This window comes from Amblyraja radiata, chromosome 29, assembly GCF_010909765.2.
Source record: "Amblyraja radiata isolate CabotCenter1 chromosome 29, sAmbRad1.1.pri, whole genome shotgun sequence".
NCBI lineage: Eukaryota > Metazoa > Chordata > Chondrichthyes > Rajiformes > Rajidae > Amblyraja > Amblyraja radiata.
Window position 1 is genome coordinate 4,893,330 of NC_045984.1, and position 21,183 is coordinate 4,914,512.

The 21,183-nt window shown below is 48.2% G+C and overlaps 1 protein-coding gene across 2 annotated transcripts in view; it reads right to left on the reverse strand.

Moving 5' to 3' along the window:
- Positions 1-21,183, reverse strand: part of efna2 (ephrin A2) — a 419,301-nt gene that overhangs the window by 343,810 nt on the left and 54,308 nt on the right. The window lies entirely within an intron of this gene.

Below are 21,183 nucleotides of genomic sequence, written 5' to 3' on the forward strand. Positions count from 1 at the left end.
GCAGACTCGGAGGGCCGAAGGGCCAGTTCCCACACTGTGCTACTCAACTAAACCAAACTTGTTCCTCTGAGGCTGGGACTCCCAGCAAGTGTCCGAGAGGTTGAATGAAGGCTAAACCTTTGTCTCGGACTCAAGTCCTCAGTAGGTCGGCTTCATAAGCCCTTGCCTTTGTCCTGCACTCTTGAGCACTACTAGCTGCCCAATTATAAGTCAGACAAAAGTGGACCCCAGTTAATTATAAAACAGGCTGAGTCACTTGAGGCTTTGAAACGGACGATTATTCCGGCTCAGAGAACATGTTACCTCAGGACACAGTCCATTCCGCCCGGCAACAGTGCATTGGTGTCCGCAGACTGCAGGCCTGCTGCCGGGTAACGGCCCCTCATCCTCCTGCGTTCCACGGAATAAAGTCCCAGCCTCCTCAACCACTCCCTGCAGCTCAGGCCCACGAGCCCTGGCAATATCCTCGCAAATCTTCTCTGCTACCTTTTTCCAGTTTAACAATATGTTGGGTTGGCACATTGGCACAGTGGTAAAGTTGCTGCCTTGCAGCGCCAGAGGCCCGGGTTTGATCACCACTACAGGTGCTGTCTGCTCTACGGAGTTTCTACCCCTTCTCCCCGTGACCTGTGTGGGGTTTTTTCTCGGTTGTCCCCAGTTTCCACCCACACTACAATAGACGTACAGGTTTGTAGGTTAATTCGGCTTCAGTAAAATTGTGAATTGTCCCTATTGTGTAGGATAGTGCTGGTGTACAGGGATCGCTGGTCGGCGTGGACTCGGTGGGCAGTAGGACCTGTTTCCACACTATACCCCTAAACTAAACGAAAATATTTTGGGACATATGACAATCAAATACAAGAAACTGGAGTAATTCAGCAGGTCAGACGGCATCTCTGGAGAAAAAGAATAGGTGATGTTTCGGGTCGAGACCCTTCCTCAGACACTTTTGACTCTCTTGAAACGAGACTACCCTAATGTTCCAACTTGGTCAGCGTGGACTCGGTGGGCCGAAGGGCCTGTTTCTGCGCTGTACCTCTAAACTAAACTAAAACATTTTGGGACATTTGACAATAAAGCACTCTCGGCTCTCTTGAAATGGGACCAGCCTAATGTGCCAACTTGGTCGGCATGGACGAGGTGGGCCGAAGGGCCTGTTTCCGCGGTGTACAGTTCCTTCGACTCTGCGAGCAGAGGGCAAATCAACCATGATATTCAAAACCAGGAAAGAAAGTGGGAATATTTGATCGGACAAAAAAAAAAAGACAAAAATCCAGAAGAGACTGCAGGAAGTTCCTGCTTGATCCATCATGATTAGCTCAATATTCTCCAGTTGAACACAGTTTCAGCTGTTAATCCGAGCAATATCCAAATCAATTAAGGGGAAGAAGGACAGTGTCATGGGTTTTCAAGCAATTACATGCATCAGGTTTTATGATCACAGGATGTATGCAGTTCCCAGTCTGGAGGTCCCCGCGGAGGAGCAGAGATGAGCTTGTGTCTGATGGTATTGGTAGATTAATATAGGTACACATCTGCATCCCAAGTCTTGTTAAGTAAGAGCAATTTCCAGTGGATAATTGCAACGCTGCGATCAGACACATTCTGGTCGGGGCATATTTCTACCAGACGGCCTGTTGACACAGCCGCCCGCACACCTTGTCGACTTGCCAGGCACATTACGGGCACTGCATCGGACTGATGTGCCTTCTGCTAATTTGCTTCATCCGTCCTCCTGTGTAGAGCCAGGGCAGACTGCCGAGCGGACTCCAGGCGTATGAGTGCGGTCAATCTCTGCTGGCTGGGCTGAGAGCTGGGATTTGCCTTGGAGGGCAGCCAGCGGGGGGCTTGGCAGCAAACGCCTGTTGAGATGAGAAGAGCGCTCAGCCTTGTCGGAGGAAGGCAGCTGGCAAGGCCAGTGCCAGGCTGCCCGCGGGCAGCTCCGTACAAGAGGGCACCTTGCTATTTCAAGCCTGAAGTGGAAGCACCGAGGGCCTGCAGTCACGTAATTATCAGGGGCAGAGAGAAGGGGAAAAAGTTGCCCGAATTAGTTTAGTTTAGTTTCGAGATACAGCACGATAACAGGCCCTTCGGCTCACTAAGTCCACATCAACCAGCGATCCCTGCACACTGACACTATCCTACACACACCAGGGACAATTAGCAATTATATGATACGATATGATAGAACTTTATTTATCCCAGGAGGGAAATTGATCTGCCAACAGTCACAAAACACAAAATACATGAAACATGAAATTAAAGTGACGAGTGGAAAGGATTTGGGTGGGAAGGGGCGGGAGGAGAGTAGGTCTACCCCATGACAGAAGGGGGAATGAGTCGTACAGTTTGATAGCCACATGGAAGAAGGATCTCCTGTGGCGTTCTGTGCTGTATCTTGGTGGAACCAGTCTGGTGCTGAAGGTGCTCCTCAGGTTGACCAGTGTGTCATGGAGTGTCCAAGAGTTTGAGGAGCATCCTCCCCTCCAAGACCACCTCCCATGAATCCAACTCTGCCCCCAAGGTGGAGCCAGCCATCCTGTAGAGTTTGTTAATCCTGTTGGCGTCCAATAGCCAAGCCAACTAAGCCAATTAACCTTCAAAACCGCAAGTCTTTGGAGTGTGGGACGATCTCGGAGAAAACCCATACAGGTCACGCGGAGAACGTACAAGCTCCATACAGACAGCACCCATAGTCAGGATCAAGCCCGGGTCTCTGGCGCTGTAAGACAGCAACTCTACCGCTGCTCCACCCATGGTGTTGGCGAGTGGGATTAGAATGGCTGAAGGGTCTGTTTCTAGGCTGGGCGACTCTAACAATGGCTGCAGTTTAGAGTGCTCGTCGGAGAGCAGCAGTAGGAAGGTCAAGGCCAATTCAGATACTTATTGCTGTGGAACAGTGAAGAGGAATGAGCAACTGGCCTGCACACAAGTGGTCCTAACAAATGTAGGGCAGGGGGTGGTGAGCAGGTTGAAGTGGGAAAGTGGGTTCAATGAATGAATGAATGAATGATACTTTATTGTCACATGCGACCAGTCGTAGGGATGTTTTTTATTTTGCATACCCAAAGTATGCAAAGAGTCACTACGTAAAGGGTGCAGACAAAGTTATAAGTATCCCAAGTGTTTAAGAAGGAACTGCAGATGCTGGAAAATCGAAGGTAGACAAAAGTGCTGGAGAAACTCAGCGGGTGCAGCAGCATCTATGGAGCAAAGGAAATAGGCAACGTTTCGTCCCGAAACGTTGCCTATTTCCTTCGCTCCATAGATGCTGCTGCACCCGCTGAGTTTCTCCAGCACTTTTGTCTACCTTATAAGTATCCCATTTTAACAGCCTGTTTTTAACACGTTCCACTTGCGGTCCCCCTTAGTTCTCGACGGTCCCCCCGCCCTGACCCCCCCCCACCCCCCCCTACGCCGCGTCCTCCTTTGTTCTCCCTCTCGGGTTCAACGGGGAAAGTGAGGCGGGGGCTTCAAATTGGATCCAATGCATTAAAAACAGATGATCAGAAACAGGTCGACTTTCCACGCTGTCAAAGCTACTGGGAAAACATAATCAGACTGGGCGTTGTTTCACGATATCTTTGTTCTCAGCACGTGAGGACTGCTGACACAGCCAGCATCTAATCCTCGCCGACAATTACTCCCGGTCAATGTGGCTTGCCAGAGGCGATGGGAATTAAGAGTCAGGCGGAGTGTCCAGAGACGTCCGACAGACAGCGTTATTGTTCCCTCAAGGACATCAGTGAAGGAGATGAAATGTTACAACATGGATTGCCATCATTGACACCCCTGTATATATTCACCACATATTCACTATATTATGAGTCTAGTGATACCCTGTCACTGTGTCCCTGATTATTGACTTAATTGTTCAATGGTTCAATAGTGCTTTGTCATGTTTGCACTGCGAACACAGTGAAATTATTATTGCATTGATCACATATTTAGGGGCAGGACGTGGCGTAGTGGTTGAGCTACTGCCCTGACAGCACCAGAGGCCTGGGTTCGATCCTGACTACGGGTGCTTGTCTGTACTGAGTTTGTACCTTCTCCCCGTGACCCGCGAGGGTTTCCTCCGACATCTTCGGTTTCCTCCCACACTCCAAAGACGTTCAGGTTTGGAGGTTAACTGGCTTGGTATAAATGTAAAATTGACCCGACTGGGTGTAGGATAGTGTTAATGTGCAGGGATCGCTGGTTGGTGTGGACTCGGTGGGCCACAGGGCCTGTTTCCACGCTGTATCTCCAGGCCAAATTAAACTATATGGCACGAGTCGCCATATTTTGGCGCCATTTACGAAAAGTCCAAAGTCCGGTCCAAGCGCTCGATATACTGGAGCGACTCTTGATACATCTTAAGGCCACTCGTCCTTGACTATGCTGGCAGCCTTGCCGAGGCAAACTGAGATCCAGATGGAGTCAATGGAAGGGAAATTGGTTTGCGTGATGGTCAAGGCTACGTCCACAACTCTCTGCAAATTTTTTTTGCGGGTCTTGGACGGAACTGTTCCCAAACGCATCCCGATAAAATGCTTTCTACGGAGCATCAGTAGAAGTTGGTGAGGGTTGTTGGGGACATGCCGAACCTCCCAAACCTTCTAAGGAACCTTCTTCCCAGAGTGGAAATGTCAAGGACAAGTGGGCGTAGCACCCGTGGTCAGGATCGAGCCCGGGTCTCTGGCGCTGTAAGGCAGCAACTCTACCGCTGCGCCACCGTGCCACCCAATAGGATATGGAGGGATATGAATCACATGCAGGCGGAGGAGATTAGTTTAACAGAGCACGGACATTGTGGGCCGAAGGGCCTGCTCCTGTGCTGTTCTGGTCTACCTTCTACGTTGCATGTTACGCTGGGCAATATTTCAGCAAGTTTTCGGTCTTCAACATGTTATCAAGGTTGTTTGACTCAGCAAAGAGCAGACTGACACGTGAGTCTGCCTGACATGAAATGGCACTGGGGCTGGTGCTGTAATGGGACACTACAAAGAGGGTCAGGGACTCGCAAATGAGATCTTTAATTAATAGGAGATAGTCCTGAAGATGTTAGTAATAGCTGGAGCCCAGACTCTGGTATTGTATTCCCTTCTCTCGCTGGCTCCAAACTGGCTCCAAAGTGGTCAAGGACGTTACCAAAAGAAGATTTCTAAACGCGTAAATCCACGCACAAATAAAAAAGAGAGAAAGCAGTGCTTCAAAAATTAATAACTAAACTCATGCATTGTCGACATCAGGTTTCAGATTAAACAGGTCTCCCTGCAAATGCTTGCAGCCCACTGTCAAACAAAAACTGATGTTGTTTTTAAGTGTAGAGACACAGAGCGGACACAGGCCCTTCGGCCCATCGAGTCCGCACCGACCAGCGATCCGCGCAGATTAACACCATCACACACACACCAGGGACAATTGTTACATTTATACAAAGTCAATTAAGCTACAAACCTGTATGTCTTTGGAGTGTGGGAGGAAACCGGAGTTCTCAGAGGAGACCCACGAAGGTCACGGGGATAAAGGACAAACTCCGTACAGACAAGCCTCCATAGTCAGGATTGAACCCGGGTCTCCGGCGCTGTAAGGCAGCAACTCTACCGCTGCGCCACCGTGCCGTATAATTCAATCGTGGCTCCTTCTCAACAAGAGGACTGATCAGAAACCCTGGGCAATCTCCCTGATGTGGCTGGATCACGTTGGCATAACGGTCTTTTACCCAGACTAATCAGGAACCGGAGGACATAGGTTTAAGGCAAGAGGACAAATGTACACGAGGAAGCTGCGGGGCATGTTTTTCACTCATGGTGAGGTGGATTTACAGAACGAGCTGCCTGAGGGACTGAAGAAGGGTCCCGCCCGAAACATCACCCATCCTTGTTCTCCAGAGATGCTGTCTGACCCCGCTGAGTTACTCCAGCACTTTGTGTCTATCCTCCAGCTGCCAGAGGAGGTAGTTGAGGCAGATACTCTAACAACATGCAAAAGGCATTTGGACAAGTACATGGACAGGAAAGGTTTTGAGGGAAATGGGCCAAACGCGGGCAGGTGGGAGCAGCGCAGATGGGGCATCTTGGTCGGCATGGACAAGTTGGGCCAAAGAGCTGTTTCCTTGCTGTATGACTCTACGAACAAAGCCCTTCGGCCCATCGAGTCTGTGCTGACTCCTAGTAAAACAATCCTTGCAAATCTCATTCCCCCAGTTTTGCCCCACAGTCCTGCAAATTTTTCTCAACACAAATTTTACAGCAGTGTTGCAGTGGTAGAACTGTTGCCTTACAACGCCAGAGACCTGGGTTCCATCCTGACTACGGGTGTTGTCTGTACAGAGTTTGTCCCAGTGGTAGCGTTGGTTTCCTTCCATATCCCAAAGATGTGCAGGCTTGTAGGTTAATGGGCTTCTGTAGATTATAGAACTAGTGTATTGGTGATCATTGATAGGCACGGACTCGGTGGGCCGAAGGGCCTGTTTCCACAATGTATCTTTAAGCCAAAACTAAAAACTAAATCTATGTAATTTAATTTTGAAAACGCTGATTATTTCCCATGAACTAAATAGCCAGGCAATTTCAGATTTGAACAATTTCTGAATTATTTAAGAATAAATGGAGGCCAATTCTCTGGATGCTTTCAAGAGAGAGTTAGATAGAGCTCTTAAAGATAGTGGAGTCAAGGGATATGGGGAGAAGGCAGGAACCGGGTACTGATTATGGATGATCAGCCATGATCACAGTGGATGGCAGTGCTGGCTCGAAGGGCCGAATGGCCTACTCCTGCACCTATTGTGTATTGTCTACATTTTTCATGTATAAGAAATGCTTTCGCCACATCCCCTTTGTAATATTTGGCCGAATATTTGAAAACTATGTTTCCTGGGCCTCGAACCAATGCAAATGGGAACAGGTTCTCGATCTAAACCAGTTATAATTATATATTGAAAAGTCCCGAAGTTTTATTCCTTAATTATCACCAGCACTTTCATCTCACACCTAAGATGGCTTTTAATGATGGGTGCATTGAGATCACTAGGTATTTAACTGCAGCAATTTAATATTGGCTAAATTAAAGACACCATAAAATGGAGGATCCCTGCATTTGTCAGAGTTGCTTCATCCATGTCAGCTGAACTTTACAGGCTTTGATTGGTGCCAGCCAGTCTCGGCTCAGACAGGTATGCAGGATGGTGAGGGGTCCAGGTGTTCTCCCTGTTTCTCTTAAATTGGTAACGTGTATAGCGGTTTTGCAATGCATCATTTCTATTGGATCGCTGCAAAAGCATTGTAAACAGTATACATAATGTTGCAAGATAGTCATCCTGTTAATCGATGATTGGTCGAACTGTTGAGCCTTGGAGAAACTGTTTGAACCTCAGGGCACATGTTTCAATGTTTGCTCTTGTTAGCTTCCTTCCTTGTTAGCTTCATTCTTATATAAGCTATATAATGTATAAGCTGCTGTATTATTGGGTATGGGTAATGTCTGTTATGTATGGGGTTAATCGATATCTGTAATTGGATTATTAAGAGACCACCCCCATGTGGTTCGGCCCCTCGAGGTCCCGGGACATATAAAAGTTCGCTGCCACAACGCCCAGCTTTGATCTTCTGGGAGAGCGCTTGGGACAGCGTGACCTTCTGGGGTGTCTCTGATTGAGCGAGGCCTAGAGGGCTTGATCAGGCAGGTACGAGGATCGAACCCGCGGTGGGATAGGTACAGTAGTTGAACTGTAATTGCGCTTTTGTTAAAGTAAAGATTAGTTGTTTCAAGTGCTTGATTCAGTGTTTGTACTGAAACTACACTGGGGGGAAACTTAGATATGAGCAATTTACACAATGACTGATTTTCATTGTGCTGGTGTTTAGTTTCGATTAGTTTAGTCTAGACATACAGCAGTGAACCAGGCCCTTCAGCCCACCGAGTCCACGTCAACCAGCAACCACCCATACATTACTACTATCCTATACACCAGGGACAATTTACAGAAGTTAATGAACCTACATATCTACACATCTTTAGAATGTGCGAGGAAACTGGAGCACCTGGTGAAAACCCACGCAGTCACGGGGAGAACATACAAACTGCACACAGACAGCACCCGTAGTCGGGATCGAACCCAGGTCTCTGGCACTGTAAGGCAGAAACTCTACCGCTGCGCCACCGTGCCACCCCTTGGCCAAACCTCAGACAAGGGCCCCAGAAGGTTTTTTGTTGTTAAATCATGTTAAAGAGGCTACATATAAATAGTGCTCTTGTTGTTGGTAGTGGTGAATTTGGATGAATGAATCCCATCACAAGAAGAGCAAGGCGCCATTGTATGCAGATGTCGAGAAGTGCGTTCAACTCTGGCTGAATAATTTCTAATCTTGTGATGTAGACTCGATAAGAAGATCTCATCAATATCCCCTCTGACCAGCGATCGGAGTACACTAGTTCTATCCTACACACCATGGACAATTTACAATTTTTTTTTAACCGAAGCCAATTATCTGACAATTGTGTATGTCTTTTGAATGTGGGAATCACGGGAAGAACGTATAAACTCCATACAGACAGCACCCATAGTCGGGATTGAACCCGGGTCTCTCTCTCTGTAAAGGGCCTGTCCCACCAGCATGCGACTGCATGCGGCAAGCGTGACCTAACGTGGTCGCTTGAGCCGTGCGGCCTCGCGGGGCCGGTCCCACTTTGATCGCTGGAGCCGTATGGAGTTGTGCGGAGCTGGTCCCGACATCGCGCGGGGCTCCGAAAAACTGACACTGTTCAAAAATTCCGCGCGGCAACGGCCTGCAGCCACAATGAGGCCGTACGCACCATCTCGACGCCGTACGCACCATCTCGACGCCGTACGCAGTGTCTTGACGGCGTACGCCTAGCGCAAACATCCTGCGGACTTCGCTGGAACTTCACGTCAAATCGTACGGGATCACTCGACCTCCGCGCGGCCCCTGCTTCCGGTTTGGTCGCGCTCGCTGCATGCAGTCGCATGCTCGTGGGACAGGCCCTTAAGGCAGCAGCTCTACTGCTGTGCCAGCCTGCAGCTCCTGGAGTTGGAGGATTTGCTGCCTACCTTGTCAGTTAGGAGCATTCTTCTGCTCACAAACTTGCCCTGCAAATGTTGTAAGAGACAGCTGCTAAAGCCATGAGGGGAATAAGGCACAGGGGTGCCCTGTCAGATATGGTTCCGTGACCAACGTACCCACGAAGGATTTAAGCATTGAGATAGAATCTCGATCAATGGAGAGATAAGGATTATAGCCAGCTCCCGGAGCAAAAGAAGAACCAGTCAAAAAATAAGACTGAGCTGCGGCCCCAGTTCTAGCAGCGGCGGCACAGTGGCGCAGCGGATAGAGCCGCTGCCTCACAGCCCCAGAGACCTAGGTTCGATACTGACCTCGGGCGCTATCTGTGTGGAGTTTGCACGTTCTCCCCGTGACCACGTGAGGGTCTGTAGGTTAATTGTCTTCTTAAATGACCCCTAGTGCGCAGGGAGTGGAATAGAAAGTAGAAATAACTTAGAACTAATGTGATGGTCGGCATGGACTCAGTGGGCCGAAGGGCCTGTTTGCACTCTGTACCTTACAATGAATCGATCACTGTTTTTGAAAATAGTTTTAAAAATATCCCAGAACAATTAACTGTCTGAGATTCTACATTATAAATGGATCTCTCTTGGGGCTATCATGACACAGCTGCATTGCAGCAGCGTACAGTAAATCTCATTCATAAAATGGTACTCTGGGTTAAAATCTGTCCTAACCTTTCTGATGCGTATAATCACCAATGTATGCGCATATTACATGCACAGGTGGCACGTTGGCATAGCGGTAGAGCTACTGCCTTACAGCGCTTGCGGCGCCCGAGCCTCGTGTTCCATCTCGACTACAGGTACTGTCTTTACGGAGTTTGTGTACGTTCTCCCCGTGACCGCGTGGGTTTTTTTTCCCCGAGATCTTTGGTTTCCTCCCACACTCCAAAGACGTTTGTAGGTTAATTGGCTGGTATGTGTAAAATGTAAATTATCCCCAGTGTGTGTGTGTGTGTGTGTGTGTAGGATAGTGTTAATGTGCAGGGATCACTGGTCGGTGCGGACTCGGTGGGCCAAAGGGACTGTTATCGATAAACTAAACTAAACTAAAACTTAGCATCTTCACAAATCATAGAGGAGCCTAAAGGGCCTGTCCCACTTTCACAACCTAATTCACAACCTCTGCAGAGTTTGCCCTTGCCCTTGACGCAGCATGGTCGTCACAAGGTCATAGGTAGGTCGTAGCAGATCGTGATGTTAGTCGTAGGTACCCGTGGCATCAAGTAGGTCGGGGCGTTTTTTTAGCCTGATGAAAAATGTCCACGAGTAAAAAAGGTTGTGAATTAGGTCGTGAAAGTGGGACAGGCCCTTAAGGTTGAACGGAAGAATTAGTCTGAAGAAGAGTCCCGACCAGAAACATCGTCTGTCCATTCCCTCCACAGGGCGGCACGGTGGTGGTGCAGCGTTAGAGTTGCTGCCTCACAGCGCAAGAGACCCGGGTTCGATCCTGATCTCAGGTGCTGTCTGTACGGACCTTGTGTGTTCTCCCTGTGATTTCTCCGGGTGCGTCAGTTTCCTCCTATTATTCATGCACGTTTGCAGATTACTTGGCCTCTGTAAATTGTCCCTAGTGTGAAGGATAGAACTGGTGTAGTATGGGTGATCACCGGTCGGCATGGACTCAGTGGGCCGTAGATCGGTAGGGGCTGTTTCCACACTGTATCTCTAAACTGAACTAAACTAAACTGAGACGCTCGCCTGTCCCGCTGAGTTACAACAGCACTTTGTGTTGTGCTCATGATCGCAGCATCTGCAGTTCCCTGTGTCGGACGGAATTAATGGTCCAACAGTCTCTGGAGAGTTACAGCTCGTGCTGTATGACAGCAGATTGAAAACCTGCAGGACAATGTAAACATGAATCTGGGCAAACACCATTCAACTGGCTGGTATTTGGCTCCAAGATCAGAACCCATTAGGCTTGTGTAGAACGCACTGCCAGCTGAGTGCTTGCTGGCGATAGCAAAGTGATTCCAAGCGACTGTGGCATTGCCTGAAGTCCGGTTTGTAGAACTAAATGATGAGAAGAATCCACATCACACAGAGCAGACTTCCCACCATTGACTCCGTCTACACTGCACAGTGTGTTTCAGGAAAACAGCCAACATAATCAAAGACCTTCCCCACCCCGGTCATTCCTTCTTCTTCCAGCTCCCATTGGGCAGGAGATACAAAGGCTTGACAGCGCTCACCACCAGATTCCTTGATGTATTGTCACATGTCCACAAGCTGTGAACATTGTACAATGCATCTGGAACTGTTACACTACAATGACGGGACTAGTGGGAGAGTCTAGGACCACAGGTCATTGCCTCAGAATTAAAGGACGTTCCTTTAGGAAGGAGATGAGGAGGAATTTCTTCAGTCAGAGGGTGGTGAATTTGGGGAAGGTTGTGGAGGCCAAGTCAATGGATATTTTTAAGCCAGGGATAGATAGATTCTTGATTGGTACAGGTTTCCGGGGTTATGGGGCGAAGGCAGGAGAATGGAGATAGATCAGCCATGATTGAATGGTGGAGTAGACTTGATGGGCCGAATGGCTTATGGGACATTATATTCTACACTCTGATGTTTTCTCTTTGTTCTTCCTGATGTATTTGTGGTTGGCTTGATTGTAATGCATAGTATTATCCGATCTGCTCAGACGGCCCTCAAATAAAAGCTTTTCACAGGACATCACAGTGGCACAACAATGGAGGTTTTGCCTTATCGCGCCATCTTTGTTCCAGACCGTTCTTCAGGCCCAATTCCCAGAGATGCTGCCGGGCCTGCTAAGTTTCTCCAGAACTTTGCTTTTTGCTTAAAAGGAGATAGGGCGCGGAAACAGTCCCTGCGGCCCACTGAGTCCGCACCGACCTGCGATCCCCGTACACTTGCACGAACCTACACACAATGGACAATTTACAATGTTTTGTAACCAAACCCAATTAACTCACAATTAACTCACAAACCTGTACGTCTTTGGATTGTGGGAGGAAACCGGAGCACCCGGAGAAAACCCACGCAGGTCACGGGAAGAACGTACAAACTCCGTACAGGCAGCACCCGTAGTAAGGATTGAACCCGGATCTCTGGCACAATAGGGCAGCATCCCTACTGCCTGATTCTTTTCACTGACTTAATGGCGCCCAACAAAAAGCTTTTCGCTGTATCTCGGCACACTTGACAATAAGGACATTCTTCCTATGGAGGGAGTGCAGCGTAGTTTCACAAGGTTAATTCCAGGGTTGGCGGGACTGTCATATGTTGACAGAATGGAGCGGCTGTGCTTGTCTACTCTGGAGTTTAGAAGGATGAGAGGGTATCTTATTTGAACATATATGATTATTAATGGCTTGGACACGCTAGAGGCAGGAAACTTGTTCCCGATGTTTTGGGGAGTCCAGAACCAAGGGCCATAGTTTAAGAATAAGGGGTAAGCCATTTAGAACGGAGACGAGGAAACACTTTTTCACACAGAGAGTTGTGAGTCTGTGGAATTCTCTGCCTCAGAGGGCGGTGGAGGCCGGTTCTCTGAATGTTTTCAAGAGAGAGTTAGATAGAGCTCTCAAAGATAGTGGAGTCAAGGGATATGGAGAGAAGGCAGGAACGGGGTACTGATTATGGATGATCAGCCATGATCACATTAAATGGCAGTGGTGGCTCGAAGGGTCAAATGGCCTACTCCTGCACCTATTGTCTGTTGTCTACACTGAGCTAAACTATGGATAGGGCAGGTTTGGTGGGATACGGGCCAAACACAGGCAGGTTGGGATTACTGTAGCTGGTGTGGGCAAGTTGGGCAGAAGGGCTTGTTTCCACGATGTATCACTCTATGACTCTATAAAGGAAACTCATTGCTGGATCCCTGTCAGGAGGAGCTTGCCATTACATGTAGGGCTGCTTTTACTGAGTGATCAGAAGCATGAGGAATTTTCCAATTGTGAGATAATGCAAAGCAGTCTAAGAACATGACCTAAGCTAATGTTCGCGGTGGCCAAGGGATTTGCTTTGTCGATCTTGAGAAAAATGGGGAATGAAAAAAACCAACTATTCAATTGGATGACCTTTGAGCCATCTTTAATCGGAGTCTATCTTGCACTAAACATTACACTCTTTATCCTGTACCTGTAGTCTGTGGACGGCTTGATTGTAATCGTGTACAGTCTTTTAGCTAACTGGATAGCCCGAAACAAAGGGGGTAGGAAGGAACTGCAGTTGCTGGTTTAAAACCGAGATAGGCACAAAAAGCTGGCGTTACTCAGCGGGTCAGGCAGCGTCTCTGGAGAAAAGGAATAGGTGACGTTACGGGTCGAGACCCTTATTCAGACTGAGAGTCAGGGGAAAGGGAAACGAGAGATGTAGAACAAAGGAATAAAAGATATACAAAAAAGGAAACGATGATCAAGGAAAAGTGGAGCCCACAATGGTCCATTGTTGGCTGTGGACTAGGTGATAACGGGTTATGCAGACAGTGAAACTCAACAGGATGACTAGGGTGAGGGAGGGACGGTGAGGGAGGGGATGCAAGGGTTACTTGAAGTTAGCGAAAAGCTTGTTTAGCAGCCCAGCAAAAAACATTGTTGGATCAATTCGTTTTTTGTTTAGTTTAGAGGTATTGCTCAGAAACATGCCCCTCGGCATGGATCCTGGAGAAAACCCACGCAGCCCACGGGGAGAACGTAGGTACTCCTTACAGACAGCACCTCTAGTCAGGATTGAACTCGGATCTCTGGCACTGTAAGGCAGCAACTCTACCGCTTTGCCACCCTTTTTTAGTTTAGTTTAGTTTAGAATACAGTGTGGAAACAGGCTCCTTTGGCCCACCGAGTCCGTGCCGACCAGCAATCCCACCACAGTAACACTATCCTACACACACTAGGAACAATTTGTAATTTTACCAAGCCAATTAGCCTACAAACCTCTACGTCTTTGGAGTGTGGGAGAAAACCGGAGCACCGGAAGAAACCCACGCAGGTCACAGGGAGAACGCACAAACTCCGTACAGACAGCACCTGTAGTCAGGATCGAACCAGGGACTCTGGCGCTGTAAGACAGCAACGCTACCGCTGCTGCCGCCCTTCTTTCACCTTGGATTAGCAAACTACCTCAAAAACCTGATCTCTGCAAAATAGTGGAACAGTGCCGTAAGAAGGGCCTCGACCAGAAACGTCACCCACTCCTTCTCTCCAGAGATGCTGCCTGCCCCGCTGAGTTACTCCAGCTTTTTGCGTCCATCTTCGGTTTAAACCAGCATCTGCAGTTCCTTCCTGCCCATAAAGTTAAGGAGTGGGTCGAAGAAGATGGGTTTTAGAGGGAGTGCAGAAGTGACAGGTTTTCATTTGCCTGGCTGCACCTTATATTTGTTCGTACAGGCAGCTGGAGTTAACACCGCACTCCCACCCGCTCCCGCATCAGTGACTCAGCGCTGCGTCACACTGTACACTGGGGAACCAGCCACATTCCCGCCATTCCAGTCCTCAAACACGGCCCAACAAAGAACTCTGAGCCCGTCTGAGGTGTTGATAAGCTGATGTGCGGTAAACCAGGATGTTAACACTCAACAAAAGGTGATGTTTGACTTGGTGCTGTCGCAAGACGTGGAATGTGGCAGGGTGTGCCGTCGTTGATTAATGTCTTACACTGTATTGAGAAAACGTAATGCAACCCGGGAAGTCAAACGGAGCGTAGGAAGTTAAATTCCAGCAAGATCCTGAGGTCAGGATCGAACTTGGGTCACTGGCGCTGTGAGGCAGCGGCTCTACCAGCTGCACCACTGTGCCATCCTTTTAGCATCTCTGTTGACGGAGACCCGGGTTCGATCCCGACTACGGGTGCTGTCCGTACAGAGTTTGTACGTTCTCCCACTGACCTGCGTGGGTTTTTCTCCGAGATCTTCACTTTCCTCACACATTCCAAAGACGTACAGGTTTGCAAGTTAATTGGCTTCAGTAAAATTGTAAATTGTCCCTCGCATGTGTGTAGGATAGTGTTTAGTGCGGGCCGCCGGTCAGCACGACTCAGTGGGTCGAAGGGCCTAATTCCATACTGCATCTCCAAACTAAGAACTAAACCAAACTAAACCACCCTCTCTCCTGACTCTCAGTCTGAAGAAGGGTCTCGACCCAAAACGTCACCCATTCCTTCCCTCCAGAGATGCTGCCTGTCCCGCTGAATTACTCCAGCATTTTGTGTCTTAAAGTTTCTGGAGCTTCTCTGGTTGCAGAATGCATTATATAAATAAAACATAGAAGCAGAATTAGGCCATTCGGCCCATCGAGCCTGCTCCACCACTCGATCATGGCTGACCTAATTTACACTCTTCAACCCCATTCTCCTGCCTGCTCCCCGTAACCTTTGAACCCCTTTGTATGATTTGCCTGATCTGCTGAGATACACCAGCACTTTTGTGTGTGGCTTGCACTAAACGACCGGTGCTGGAACATTTCCCCGAGAAGGAATGGTTCTATTTGCAAACGAAAAAAATTGTAATTCCATTCACTGCTTCACATATTCATCCTGGTTCACTTTCACAAAGACTAACAGGATGGAGCACTAATTAACATCGATTGCTGTGTGTTCCAAATATTGGCTGCTCTCTAGAGGAAGCGGGAATGAATTCTTCCTTCACTTGAGGCTAGATAATTTTGTGTTCATGACCTCTCCCCATGTGCAACTCATTGCTCTTCCCTTTCAAGGACGTATTTAAATGTTTTCTCAGCAAGGTAAGATAAAAGGTCAGTACTGGTGCAGCCTCCACTGTTCTCCACTGCCTCCATCTGCAAATTGGAGCAAGAGCACCTCATATTTCACTTGGGCACCTCTAACTTCAAGTGACCCTTGCTTCCCCCTCTCTCTCTGTCCCTCCCCCGCCCTAGTCGTCGTACTAGTTTCACTGTTATCCTGGTGAGTTTCACTGTCTGTATCACTCATTATCACCTGGCCCGCAGCCAACAATGAACCATTGTGGGCTCTGCCTCTCCTTGTTCATCGTTGCTTTTTGCATATTTTTCATTCATTTGTACTGTACTTGTACGGTTCTATGTACCGTGTATATATCTCATTTTTTCCTTTCCCCTGATTCTCAGTCTGAAGAAGGGCCTCGACCCGAAACGTCACCTATTCCTTTTCTCCAGAGATGCTGCCTGACCCGCTGAGTAACGCCAGCATGTTGTGTCCCCGAATGAACACATGACACATATAATCTTCATGGCTGTCTCATCATCAGTCCGCCTAGACTTACGTGATCTTCGGGTGGCTAAACACTTTAACCTGGATAGGATAGAGTAAATGTGGAGATGTTTCCACTAGTGGAGGAGTCTAGGACTAGAGGTCATAGCCTCAGAATTAAAGGACTTTCAATTAGGAAGGAGATGAGGAGGAATTTCTTTAGTCAGAGGGCGGTGAATCTGTGGAATTCATTGCTTCAGAAGGCTGTGGAGGCAAAGTCAGTAGATATTTTTAAGGCAGAGATAGCTAGATTCTTGATTAGTATGGGTGTTAGGGGTTATGGGGAGAAGGCAGGAGAATGGGGTTAGGAGGGAGAAATAGATAAACCATGATTGAGTGGCAGAGTAGACTATGGGCCGAATGGCCTAATTCTGCTCCTATGATCTTATGAACTCCCCCTCCCATTCCCACACTGACTTTTCTGTCCTGGGCCTCCTCCACTGTCAGAGTGAGGCCCAGCGCGAATTGGAGGAACAGCAGCTCATATTTTGCCTGGGCAGCTTACACCCCAGCGGCAATGATTATTGACTTCTCTATCTTCAAGTAGCCCTTGCTTTCCCTCTTTCTCCTTCCCTCCCCCTATCCCAGTTCTCCGACTAGTTTTACTGTCCTCCTGATTCAATGTTATCTTTGTGTGCTTCGTTGTCAACTTCCCCAGGCAAACAATGATCTATTCCACATTCTCCCGGAGCTTCATCCCCTGTGATGTCTCGTTTTTACACCTCACCCGTCAATATCTCTATGTGTCCCTCTCCCCTGACTCTCTGTCTGAAGAAGGGTCTCGATCTGAGACATCACCCATCCCCTCTACCCAGGGATGCTGCCTGAGTTACCCCAGTATTTTGTGTCTTATCTTCATCAGCAACACTGGAGCATGGTGGACTCCATCGCCATTGCTGTAGTTTTTACCCCAACCTGCAGCCCAGGCAAGTGGCGCAGAGCATCGAGAGTGACACAGTGGCGCAGTTGGTACAGCTGCCTTCTCGCAGTGCCGGAGACCCCGGTTCGAGCCTCACATCGGATTCTGTCTGTCCGCGCGTTCTCACGTTCTCCCTGTAACCGCGCGGGTTTCCTCACACGTCCCAATGACGTGAGTTTGTAGGTTAACGGCCTCTGTGTATTGGACCTGATGTGCGGGGAGTGGGTGGGAAAGTGGGATAGCATGGAACTTGCGTGAACGGGTAATGGAAGTTCAGCGTGCACGATGGGCTGAAGGGACTGTATCATTCAATCATTCATCTGTTGGACCCTCTATTCAAGATGATGGGCGATGCTCTTGTGTCACGCCAACTTCAAATCCCCTTTCCTCTTTGTGCTCCTTTCTAGGGCGGCACGGTGGCGCAGCGGTGCAGTTGCTACCTTTCAGCGCCAGAGACCCGGGTTCGATCCTGACTACGGGTGCTGTCTGTACAGAGTTTGTACAATCTCTCTGTGACCTTCCCGGGTTTTAACCGGGAGTTCCGGTTTCCTCCCACACTCCAAAGACGTACAGGATTGTAGGTTCATTGGCTTGGTTAAGTTTGGTGCAGTTTATTGTCACGTGTACCGAGGTACAGTGAAAAGCTTTTGTTGCGTGCGAACCAGTCAGTGGAAAGACAAACCATGATGATCGAGCCATTTACAGTGTACAGATACAGACGCTCCCCGATTTACGATGCTTCGACTCGCGATATTTCGACTTTACGATCGGGAACGGCAGCGAGCCGCACGCCACTTCCGGTCACGTGACCGTAATATATCGCAATGCGTTGGTGACATTTTCGGTTTACGATGGGTGTATCGGAATGTAACCCCATCTTAGGTCGAGGAGCAGCTGTACATGATAGAGGGAATAACATTTAGTACAAGGTAAAGCCAGCAAAACCCGATCAAGGATAGTCCGAGGGTCACCAATGAGGTAGATGGTAGTTCAGCACCGCTCTCTGGTTGTGGTCGGATGAAATTGTCCCTTGTCTTAGAGTGCGGGGATCGCTGGTCGGCACGGACTTGGTGGGCCGAAGGGCCTGTTTGGGCACTGTATCTCTAGACTAAACTAAACATTGACTCTTTAAGGGATAGACATCACATATCCCAGGAACGTGAGGCAATAAGTGGCTTCTCACACTATTATTGAGGTGTTTAATCAACACTTCATATCTGACCTCAGCATAGTGTGGTTGCTCAGAATTTATTGCTTGCATACGAGGTTAGATTTCCGCAAATATAAAAGCATTTTGGCGGAGCTGCCTACGAGTAATTCTGTTTCTGGTAGATTAATTGAATTTGAATTGCTGCATATTATTTAAATCAGCTTTGCCCCCTCATTGCGAATTCAGACGTTTAAATAACAGCTCGGGTAAGCCAAGGCAATATTGGAAACTTATCAAAATTAATGTACTATGTGTGCTGCAACTTTCATATCACTCAATCACTCAGAGAAATGACCTGGTAACATAATATAGATACAGTACAACGCTGCCAACAGGTCTTAGAACCAGGCAGAGACCATACGGCCTCCATCTTGAACCTGACATTATCGATCACTGTCTTAAAAGCTCTGATTTTCCCAGAATCTGTGGCCTCGCAATGTCAAATTATTTCTTGGCATCTTGGAATAACAACTATGGTTTTGCTTCAAGGATAAAAAAGGATTTCAATCAACAAAACCAAAAGATAAGCAGGCATGCATGTTGTTGGCAGCCTGATCCCATCTTAATCACGGACCAGTCTCACCCCGGTCACTCCCTCTTCTCCCCTCTCCCACCTCAGGCAAGCGGTACAGAAGCTTGAAAACGCACACCTCCAGATTCAGGGACAGTTTATTCCCAGAGTGTTTGAAGGCGCTGGGCCTCTAGTTGCTAGTTTAGAAAGATGACTCCCCCCCCCCCCCCCCCCCTTTCAAACTTACCGAATAGTGAAAGGCCTGGATAGAGTGGATGTGGAGAGGATGTTTCCACTAGTGGGAGAATCTAGGACTGCAAGGTCATAGCCGCAGAATTAAAGGACGTTCCTATTAGCAAGGACATGAGGAGGAATTTCTTTAGTCAGAGGGTGGTGACTGTGGAATTCTTTGCCACGGAAGGCTGTGGAGGCCACGTCAATGGGTATTTTCAAGGCAGAGATTGATAGATTCTCGATCAGTAGGGGTGTCAGGGGTTATGGGGAGAAGGCAGGTGAATGGGGTTGAGAGAGAAATATAGATCAGCCACGATTGAATGGTGGAGTAGACATAATAGACAATAGACAATAGGTGCAGGAGTAGGCCATTCCGCCCTTCGAGCCAGCACCGCCATTCAATGTGATCATGGCAGATCATCCACTTGATGGGCCAAATGGCCTAATTCTTCTCCAATCACTAATGAACTTATGAACTGTAATCAGGCAACTGAACGGTCCTCTCACCAACTGGAGTGCGGTCCGGACCGCCCATCGACCTCATTGGAGAAGGTTGAACAATGTGCAATCACACTTTAGTGGACTTCAATGTCATATCTTTGCACTAAGTGTTGCACCCCTTGTCCTTTATATATGTGTATGGTGGGTGCTTAGATTGTATCCATGTATAATCTTTTCTTTGACTGGATAGCATGCAAACAAAAGATTTTCACTCCTCCTCGGTACATATGACAATATTAATCATAACTAAACTATTGGGTGGGGAGTGCGTTCAAAGTCCTCTAAACCTAATGAAGGATTGCTTTCATTTTCTAAGAAAAGCAACAAGGACCATGAAACTACGCACCTACATCAACTGACCTCTATTCACCATGGATGAGATCTTCTGCTTGTTCTATCCCCTTACACTAGCACCATCCGACACACACTAGGGACAATTTACAATTTTACCAAGTCCAATTAGCCTACAAACCTGAAGGTAGCCACAAGTGCTGGAGAAACTCAGCGGGTGCAGCAGCATCTGTGGAGCGAAGGAACTAGGCAACTCTACCGCTGCGCCATCGTGCTACCAATCCGCTTTGATTTCATAACAAGCAGAACAAAGCTTGTCACTGTACCTCGGTACACGTGACAATAACGAACCTGAAGCTAACCCTTTTTGCCCAGGTTTTCAATTCAAATGGGAAAAGGAATTAGCCCAATGAACTGCGCTGACTCTGACAAGATGTCAGCAGATTGAGGAAATTAGATACTTTCCTGTAGCCTCCGAGATCCAGTCTAGAATGACAGGTTGAAGGCTTCCTCTGTCTGCGAGTTGGTATTCACAGGGGCGGCACGATGGCGCTGTGGTAGAGTTGCTGCCTTACAGCGCCAGAGACCCGGGTTCGATCCTGACTACGGGCGCTGTCTGTACGGTTTTGTACGTTCCCCCTGTGACCTGCATGGATTTCCTCCGGGTGCTCCGGTTTCTGGCTGCAAAGACGTACGTACAGGTTTGTAGGTTAATTGGCTTCAGTAAGTTGGAAAAATTATCCGATGGTGCTAATAATGTGTGGCGATCGCTGGTCGGCACAGGCTCGGAGGGCCGAAGGGCCTGTTTCTGTGCTGTATTTCTAAAAGGTAAAGTGTGAAAGTCTTATTCTAGCTTCTTCGTGTGTTGTTCCCAGGCACAAAACTGTCCTGATTCAGCATCAAGTGCCGGGACGTCATTGTTTGTCTGGTGCGAGAAAAAGGAAGAAGGAATGTGGCAACTAATGCATAGTTTGGGGGAAGAACGTACCTGAACATCGTGAAGCTAAATGGTAACGGGGAGAGTGCGGGGGAATGGAGAGTGTGAGAGATACTGAGAGGTGGCGGGAGGCAATGAGACAGCAACAGTGAAACACGGCAATACATAGGAACCAGGAGGGAAGATCGCAGGAGAGAGAAATAGATTGATTGGGAGAGAGAGAGAGAAAAATACTGTGCGTGAGAGATAGTGAGAGAAGGAGAGAGAGAAAGAGAGAGACAGGGAGCGGAGGGGAGAGAAA